Here is a 10880-nt window from a genome sequence, read left to right as displayed (position 1 = left end):
ACATGAGATAAAACTAAGAAATGAGAAGATAGACTCAAAATCAAAGGCTGGAAAAAATTTGCCAAGCAAATGACAGCCACAAAAAAGCAGGAGTGACAACACTAATCTCTGATAAAATAGACTTCAGAATGAAAACACCATAAAATACAATAAAGGGAACTATATAATAATTAAAGGCATTAATAGATCAAGAAGACATAATCTTGGTAAACATCTCTGCACCAAACAATGGACCTGCAAAATACAGAAAACAATGGTTAACAAAATTGAAGAAATAGACAGAACCATCATAGTGATAGGAGACTTTAACACACCACTCTCACAAAAGGAACTTAACAATGATCTAAACTATATAGCAGAAGATCTAAACTCTACAATCAACCAACTCTACTTTGTGTATGTATTCAGGGTACTGCACCCAACTAAATGTCTTGTTACTTTCTTCTCAAGTGCACATGGTATATTCTCCAGAACTGATCATATATTAGTATACAAAGTAAGCCTCAAAAAATTAAAAACATTGAAATACTACAAAATATCTTCTGAGACCACAATGTCATAAGGATAGAAATTAATGACAAGAGTATAAAACCAACCATGTTAAAGCTAAATCACACCCTGCTAGAACTCAAATGAGTTACTGAAGAAACAAAGAATCAAATTAAAAAGTTGCTCAAAGCAAACTAAAATTAAAATACAGGGGGTTTTCCCCTAGTCAGTGTGTGTCTCTCTCTCTCTCTCTCTCTCTCTCTCTCTCTCTCTCTCTCTCTCTCTCCAGACCAAGGAATCCCATCCAAGAGCCTCCCTAATAAAGCTGCTTTAAGCTTTCTCTTTTACTCTCATCCCTTCCTTGAGTCCTTGGCCTTCCATCCAGTGCAAAGACCTGGTGCATGAAACCCGGGAGAGGAGTCAAAGTGTGCTGTACCCCAGCTCTTTTGGGGCAAGTGTGGTGCCCCTCACTCTCTCTTTTGAACCTACCAGCTCTCACAGTGTCAATACATTGAACGGTAACATAACATCCCATTTCTCTCTTCTCTCATTCTGTGTGAATGCTTTGAGTACTTGTGAAGAAGCTCCATGGTTGACGCTACTCTGAGGCCAGTTTGATTAGACCCCCACCTGTGGTTCCATGGGTTTTTCACATGGCTTATAAGCAAATTGGGGGATTCTCTAGGGACCCCAACTGTGCCTGGGCTTGATACGGGCATGCCTATTGTTAAGACACAGTTCTACCCTATGAGGAGCTTGGTAAGAGGGACACCTGCATCAACTGAGGGGACAGATTCTCTGTTGTCTAGTTCCATCCATTTTGTGTTTATGTCCAGTTGTCAGTAATGCCCACTTTCCATGAACTCCTCATTCTTCCTATCCACTGCTACCTCTATTCTGGAAGAGTCCTTGCTGGAAGTTATCTAGCATGTCTTCCCATAAAAATACTCTCTGCCCCTATTATTCCTCTAACTTCTGCCTTCTCCCCTCATTCTTCCTTTCCACTCTCAGACTCCTTTTCTGACTTCTCTCTCTCCCTCAGAAAGACCCATTTACTCATCCAGGCATTTTAGACTCCATTGGGATTCAGCTCTTTCCATACTGGACTCCTATCTACACATACACCAAAATCATAGATGTGCTCAGGAGCCCATCAACGTGTCATGTGCTTCTTCTAGGCTATTGATTGCTATAGGGGACGCCAACATCATCTTTAGTCTTTGCAAGAATCTGAGGCTTCTGGCATTCCGAGAGTGCTCTGAAATCTTGACTGCCCACACCCATGGACCTGGACATCATAGGTAGCTAAATGTCTAAACCCCCAAGTCCCTTGGGCCGCCTCCTCTTGAATTTTTCAAACCTGTGACTGGCTGAGGACTAATCTTTTACTGTAACCAAGCATTGCCTCAGTATCAGCTAGATAACAATTCTTGAGGGTCTGAAAATGGAAATTTTTATTTCAATTACCTTAGAGACCTTGAAAATTTCTGCCAATGGATTCAGAGATGGTCAGAAAACCCATCTAAGCTTTCTTTTACTTTTACTCCCATTCCTCTTTCTGTAAACCTGCCAACCTGTACAGGTTCTCTTAGCCCACTGTAAAGTAGCTTTTTGTATTTGCTTTTTTTGTTATTTTTACTTTAATGCCTTTTCAAAAAGTATTGTTCTTCCATGACTTAAAAAGTGTGGGTATGTGTGTGTATATACATATATGTATCTATATTTTTAAAGCATATTAATCTTACCAAGTGAAACCAAGCCATACTGGTTTTGAGCTAATTAAGAAAATTACAGTTATTAAAATGTAGGATTTTGGGGTGTTTAACACACATGAAATAACTTAGTATATCTAGACTACTGAACAAAAATCAACTTGAAAATAAAGTTGAAAGTTTTAGCATGGTATGAGATTCAAGAGGGAAAGCAAAATATCTGGTTTTGTGTATTTTTTGTTTCAGAGGGAAAATGAGAGTAGTTTTGATTTAAAGTAGAATGTCTGTGACAGATTATGAAATATAGTAAAAGCTAAATTTGAAGGTGTGTAGTAAGTTGTAGAAGGCTTGAGGGGAAGTGCATTTTATTTGCTTTGGTTTATAATAGCTGCAAATAATGAGTTGAAAAGAAACAATGAAATGTTTTGGAAATTTTTATATTATATCATTGGTAGTGGATTTATTTCTAAGATGGGGAAAAGACTGGTTTTATACTGCAAAATGTTGCATTGGGTGATAATGCTTTACTCTGGCCTCACCCAGACACAGCCTGAAACTGCAGCCAAAATTTTTAACTAACCTCCCAGTTTAAAAAGAAACCTTAAACAAATCTTCTGAAAATAAAACATCATCTTCCTTTTCCAACCCTAACCTGCAGATTAAACATCTCTCTTTCCTTTTTCTGACTCCACCCAGTAAATAATCCCACATACCATCCTCCCCCAGCATCCAGACCAAACCTCACAGATAAAAGAGTCAAACTCCTCTGCCCCTTGTTTCTCGCCCTCTTCCCCATTCCAGCACATTACCTTCTATCAAAACTCAGCCAACCAATTTCTATAAAATATAAAATCTATACAGCAACACCTTTCTTTCTCTTTCTTGCCAAAACTTATTTTTTCTCTTTTCAAAGTAAATTCTAAAACACAGTAAAGTTAAAAAATCATAAATATTATAATTTCTTTTGTTTTTCTGTACTGATAAGCTAATGCTCCTCTTAGTAAAAAAATAATAATTTAAAATAAGGGTTTTTAAACTTTTATTGGAACAAATTTAACAATTTTATTTTATTTCCTTTTTTCCTTAGAGCATTTTCTACCCACTTTAAATTTTTCAGCCAGTGTCTGAACTGAAAAAAATTTTCAAATATATCTCTTTCTTTTTAAGTTTAATATAGCACTACTTTAAAGCTCATACCTTGTGCATATTTTAAAATTAAAAATTGAAAAACTAAACTTAAAAGATAGCTGCTAGAAATTATATACAAACTTGTCTCATTAAAATAGATGTTACCAGTAGAAAGGATTCACTTTCTTCTGGACACCAGTACAAGTCATTCTGCCTTGAGATTTTTAGCAACCTTCTTTGCCTCTGCCAACTTACTACTTACTGCCTACATTAAAAACCTCCCCAGCAAGGGCCACTGTTCTAACTAATCATTTTATTACTCTGTCAGCCCCTGATATCAAAAAGAAACTCAAAGAGGGTGAGGATAGCCCCTAAACACCCATTGGAGACCTGATAAACATAGCCTTTAAAGTTTTTAATGCCTGAGAGGAATAGGCAGAGGCTGATAGGGAGGCTTACACCAATTAAAAAGCGAATCTGCAGGCCCAAGCCCTAAAGGATCAGAAAACACCTCCATGGTCAACAACCCAGTTACCTCCTGGTGCATTCTTCAAGTGTGGCAAGGAGGGTCATTGAGCTAACCACTGCCCTAACCCTTGCCCTCTATGTCGGACATCAGACCATTGGAAGGCCAACTTCCCTTTTGTGCCTAGCCATGGTAGAGTAGTACCTCCACCAAACACAGTCCCAATCCTGGCTGACCTCTTAGGCCTGGGCACTGAAGATTGAAGATGCCCAGGCTTGACAATTCCCATCACCCTTGCTGAACCCAGGGTAACCTTTCAGGTAGCAGACAAGCCAATTTTTTTTTTTCTGATTGACCCAGGGGCTACCTTTTCAGTGCTCTTTTCCTTCTAAGGTCCTGTTTTCCCTTTCCAGGTCTCAGTAATGGGGATTAATAGTCTCCATTCTAAGCCTTTTACCGCTCAACCCCTCTTCATTACCTTCAACAAATGAGTACTCACCCATTCCTTTCTAATTATCTCTACATGCCCAACTCTGTTGCTAGGTAGAGACCTCCTGTCTAAACATGGAGCTGTGTTTCATTGAGAGTCAAGTGAACCTAGTCCACCTGATCAGCCTTTAGTTCTATTCCTCTTAGTGCTTCTTCCCTCAAAGCCCCTTTCCACACTACCTCTATCATCAGACATTGTCAACCTTGTTGTATGGGATCTTTCCACTACATCTGTAGCCTTTCACCACCAACCTGTTCTTGTTACTTTGAACAAGACCCCACCTCTTTTCCTGCTAGACCCCAATTCCCTATCTCTGCACACCACCACAAAGGTTTAAAACCCATTATTACTCACCTACTTTCCAATAAGCTTCTTATCCCCTAGTGTTCTCTTGAAATATGTTGATCTTTTATTGTGTAGCCACTCATATCAACTTTTGCAAACTCACAATGTTCACCTTCTTAACTTCTTGGACTCCAAGGGTTAATGGGTATCTTCCTCCAATGCCCAACTGTCTGTCCCCACAGTCATATATCTAGGTTTTCAATTGACCCCCACCATTAAATGTTTAACAGTTTATTGGGGCCGAGTCATGGAAAGTCTCCAGCTACCACAAACTGCTGATCAAATCCTCTCTTTTCTCGGCTTTACAGGTTTCCTTAGATACTGGATTCCAAACTTTTCCTTACTAGCAAAATCCCTTAATGATGCAGTAAAATCCACCCCACAAGGACCCCTAGACTCACCCCAGATAGTTAAAAAAAGCTTTCCTCAAGCTCCAGCATCTGCTTTTATATTCTCCACCCCTCACATTCCCAAATCCACCTAAACCTTACCATCTATATACTGATGAAAACCAGGGTATTGCTGTTGGTGTCTTGGATCAGCCCCTTGGACCCACCTTTTCCTCACTGCATACCTCTCTAAGCAACTCAATGTCATCACACTGTGATCCCTTGCAGCAGCAGCTCTCCTCACTAAAGAGGTAATTAAACACACCCTGAGAAGGCTTCAACAAGTCTCTAGTCATAGACTTCAAGACCTACTTACCCACTGCTTCCTATCTTTGTTTCCCCTTGGGTGGATACAGGAGCTCCATCTACTTTTTACTCTGATATTAGGCTCTCGCAATTACCATCCCTCAACCTGGCCATTGTACTTCTGGTAAACACCTCAACTATTATGACCATAACTGCCATGAAGTCCTTGAAGATATGGGGTCTTTACCTCCTTAAGATAGAATTGTTACCACTGATCTGCTAAAGAAAAAAGCAGAATCAAAAAGGAAGGAAAAAAGAAGAAAACCTAGGAATAATGTGAGAAATCATCAAGAGTAATAAATTGTGCATTATAGGAATCCCAGAACAGGAAGAAGCAAGTAAAGGCACCAAAAACCTTGTGGAAGAATTACTAGAAGAAAACTTCCGAGGCATAATAAAGAGTGAGAGTATATATATTGAAGAAGCTGAGTGAACACAATATGGAATGGAATGGAATGGAATGGAATGGAATGGAATGGAATGGAATGGAATGGAATGGAATGGAATAGAATAGAATAGAATAGAATAGAATAGAATAGAATAGAATAGAATAGAATAGAATAGAATAGAATAGAATAGACCGAGGAAAATCATAGTCAAATTTGCCAGAATCAAAGATAAGGAGAGAATTCTGAAAGCAGCAAGAGAGAGACAAAGAATAGCATATAAGGGAAAGAAGATAAGATTAAATACTGATTTCTTAGCAGAAACCATGTGAGCAAGAAGACAGTGGAATGGCATATATCAAGCACTCAGAGAACACAACTGTCAACCAAGAATACTATACCCAGCAAAACCATCCATCAAATATAAAGAAGAGATCAAAATATTTCCCGAAAAAACAGAACCTAAGGGAGTTTACGAAGGTGACACAGAAAGCAGGATGGACCAAAATAACTAGCAACAGCACCATAAAGAACTCAACAAATATTAGCAATAAAACTTTGCTTCTCAATAATCACACTGAATGAGAATGGTTTAAATGTACCACTGAAAAGAAAAGAGTACCAGATTGGATAAAAACCCAAAATCCATCAATATGCTGTCTATAAGAGACACACTTGAAAAATGAAAATAAAAAGAGACTAGAAATAAAAGGGTGAGAGGAAAATATACCAAGCAAATGGCAATCAGAAAAAAAAAGCAGGAGTAGCAATATTAATTTCTGATAAAATAAATTTAAATGCAAAAACCATCACAAAACACAAAGAAGGTCACTGCGTAGTTCATATAGGGTAAATAGAGCAAGAGTACATAACAATAATAAATATCTACATACCAAATGAAAGACCTTCAAAATATATAAAACAAACATTAAAAAACTGAAAAAGAAAATAGACAACACTACTATAGTAATTGGAGACTTCAATATACCACTCTCAAGAAAAGATAGAACTACCAAAAAGAAACTCAAAAAAGATGCTGAAGAATTAAACTATACTATAAACAAACCTGATCTCATAGATATTTTATAGGCTAATGCACCCAATAAAAGCACAGTACATCTTCTTCAAAGTGCATGGAACATTCTCTACAACAGATCAAATTTCAGGCCACAAGACAAGCACCAATAACTTCAAAAACATAGAAATAATGCAAAGCATTTTCTCAGACCAAAATGCTACAAAATTAGAAATTAATAACAAGATGATAGAAAGGAAAAAAAACAGTACATTTGGAAGCTGAACAGCACCTTGCTTGAACATGAGTGGGTACTACAAGAAATATAAAAAATGAAATTTAAAAGTATCCTGACAAAATTACAATAAAAACGCCACTTACAAAAACCTCTGGAAACCAGCCAAGGCAGTAATCAGTGGTCAATTTATAGCAAAAAGCAAAACCATCAAAAGGAAGGGGGGGAAATGCCATTGATTTTCTAACCCAACATCTCCAACAAATTAAAAAAGAACAGAAAGAAAATCCGACACCCTCAAAAAAACGAAAGAAAACAAAACAAAAAACCCAAAACTGAAATTATAAAATTAGAACAGAAATAAATTAAATAAAAAACCAAAAAACAATTGAAACCATCAACAAAAGTAGGAGTTGATTCTGTGAAAAGGTCACTAAAATTGATAAACCACTAGCAAAGGTAACAAAGGAAAATAAGGAAAAGACACAAATAATCCAAATAAGAGATCAAATGGAAAACATCACAATAGAACCAACTAAAATAAAAAGGCTAGTGTTGGATTATTATGAAAAACTACACTCAAACAAAACTGAAAACCTGGAGGAAATCGACAAATCCTTAGAAATTCACAGTCTACCTAAAACAAAAATTAAACATCTGAACAAACCTATTAAAAAAGAAGATACAGAAAAGGAAATAAAACAACTTCCAGCTAAAAAAGCCATAGGCCAGGTGGTTTTACAAGTGAATTTTATCAAACATTCACAGAAGAACTGTCACCAATTCTACAAAAACTATTTCAGAAAATAGAAGATGGAATTTTCTCAGACTCATTCTATGAAGCAAACATATCCTTGACACCAAAGCCAGGTAAAGACACCATCAAAATAGAAAACTATAGGCCAATATCTCTCATGAACATAGATGTGAAAATCCTGAATAAAAACTTGGCCAAAAGAATCCAATGATAAATTTAAAAAAAAAAATTCATTATGACCAAGTGGGATTCAAAACAGGTATGCAAGGATGGTTCAAGATAAGGAAAACAAACAATGTCATTAATCACATTAACAAAGCAAAAAACAAGAACTACATGATCTTATCAATTTATGCCGAAAAGGGCTTTGACAAAATTCAACACCCTTTCCTAACTAAAATTCTCCACAAAGTAGGATTCGAGGAGAATTTCTTCAAAATAATAAAAAGTATATATGCAAACCCAAGATCTAACATTGTTCTAAATGGAGAGAGACTAAAGGTATCCCTTTGAGAACAAAAATTAGGCAAAGATGCCCATTGTCACCTCTCCTATTCAATGTTGTATTAGAAGTCTTAGTGATAGCAATAAGAAAAGAGAAGGAAATAAGATGTCTCCAAATTGGCAAAGAGAAGGTAAAATTATCTCTATATGTAGATTATATGATAGTATCCTTAGAAAACTTTAAAGACTAAGTAAGTAAACTACTGGACATAGTTGACCAGCAAAGGGCAGGATACAAGATCAACATACAAAAAATCAATTTCATTTCTTGACATTGAAAAAGAGAATACAGAGCTAGAGTCAAATTTAAAAAAAAATAACCTTAACCATAACTAATCACAAGATTAAATACTTAGGAATATATCTAATCAGAAGCACAAAGGATCTATTTTTTTAAAAAAATCAAATCATTAATACAAGAAACAAAAAAAGATGTGGAGAAATGGAAGAATATCCCTTGCTCATGGATAGGAAGATTCAATATTGTGAAAATGAAAATCACAATACTACCAAAGCCAATTTATGTGTTCAATGCAATCCCAGTACAAATACCAATTCCATTCTTCAACGAGATGAGATACACAATTTTCAATTGCATTTGGAATGGAAAGAGGCCCCAAATAAGCAAAGCACTTCTTTAAAAAGAGAAACAAGGTGGGAAACATCTCACTCCCTGATTTCAAATCCTACTACTGGTAAAATGACAGATACACAGATCAATGGAATAGAATTGAGAACACAGGAATCAGCCCATCTACCTATGGTCAACTGATTTTTGACAAGGAGATGAAATCAGTTAAGTGGGGAAATGACAGGCTTTTTAACAAATGGTGTTAGGAAAATTGGAAAACTGTCTCTTGAAACCTCAAGCAAGATCGACACCTCACCCCATACACAAAAACCAAGGACTATAAATATCATTAGAGAAAAGTTTGGAAGAACTCTAGAAGGCCTAATCAACATAAACAGACTTCCAAGTATCCTGAAAAACCTACAACCAGGAGAGGATAAAATAGATGAATGGGACTTTCTAAGAATAAAATCCTTATGCACATGCAAAAAAACTCCAACAGGGTAAAAAGAGAAGGCACAGACTGGGAAAAAATATTTGGTAATGACACATCTGATAAGGGACTTTTATCCAGAATTTATAAAATACTTGAGCACCACAACAAGATAAAGGTAAGCAATCCAATTGAAAATGGGTACAGTATATGAACAGACACTTCATGAAAGAAGACATTCAGAGGGCAAACAAACACATGAAGAAAAGTTCAAAATCCCTAGCTCTAAGAGAAATACAAATCAAAACAACCATGAAATATCATCTCACCCAAGTAAGAATAACACAATTTAACAGAACAGCAAACAACAAATGCTGGCAAGGTTGTGGAGAAACTAGAGTCCTTATTAACTGTTGGGAGTATAAAATGGTGTAAAATTATGCTGTATGGTGCATTCTCAAAAATTTGCAAATAGAAATACCATTTGATCAAGCAATTTCACTACTGGAAATATATCTCAAAGAAACCAGAAACACCACTCATGCAAATATATGCACACCCATGTTTATTGTAGCTTTGTTCACAATAGTAAAGAGTTGGAAACAATCCAAGTGCCCATCAACAAACAAATGGACGGAGAAGCTCTGGTATATTCACATGATGGAATACTATGCTGCATTGAAAAAAAAGGAACTCATAAAATATTATACAAAATAGATGACTCTAGATGACATTATGCTGAGTGAAATATCTCAGTCACAAAAGGACAAATACTGCATAGTGCCACTGCTGTAAAATGGAACTGAGATCGGAGTTGGGGGAGACTGAGAAAGATGGAATAAATTATGCATACTGCATTAAAACAGATGAGGGAGAAAACTGTTTGAAAGGGATATGTGATTAGGTATTATTGTCATGACAGGAGTCCAGAATAAAGACTGCATAGTGGAGTGGACTTGGAGGGAGGGATTGTATAACAATGAAAGAATTTTTATTTTACTTTTCAAAGAGAAGAGCAAACTGGGGTGGGGAGGGTTGGGTAGGGAGAAAAGTATAACAATGAATGAACGGAAATCCAAAGTCTCTGTAAAATGTCATTAAAATTAATAATTAAAAAAAAATAACTCACCCCAGTAAGAATAATAAAAATTTAACAGAACAGCAAACAACAAATGCTGGTGAGATTGTTGAGAACCTGGAACCTTTATTGACTGTTGGTAGGAGTGCAGAATGGTGCAACCACTATAGAAGGCTGTATGGCGCTTTCTCAAAAATTTGGAAATAGAAATGCCATTTGACCCAGCAATTTCACTACTGGAAATTTACCCTAAAGAAACCATAACTGCTACCCAAGCTGATATATGCACACCCATGTTTATTACCGCTTTATTCGTAATAGGAAAGAGCTGGAAACAACCCAATTGCCCATCAACAAATGAATGGATAGAGAAGCTCTATACTATGCAGCATTGAAAAACAAAGAACTCATAAAAGATACAAAATGGGTGACCCTGGGGGACATTACGCTGAGTGAAATATCTCAGTAACAAAAGGACAAATATTGCATAGTACCCCTGCTGTAGGACTTCAGAGACACTGATCCCAACATAAGGAACTACCATCAGCTGATGTGTTTGAAATCACAGAAGCCATG

This window comes from Elephantulus edwardii, unplaced genomic scaffold (assembly GCF_000299155.1).
Source record: "Elephantulus edwardii isolate Elephantulus edwardi_28Jun2011 unplaced genomic scaffold, EleEdw1.0 scaffold00165, whole genome shotgun sequence".
NCBI lineage: Eukaryota > Metazoa > Chordata > Mammalia > Macroscelidea > Macroscelididae > Elephantulus > Elephantulus edwardii.
This window is presented reverse-complemented; position numbering follows the sequence as displayed.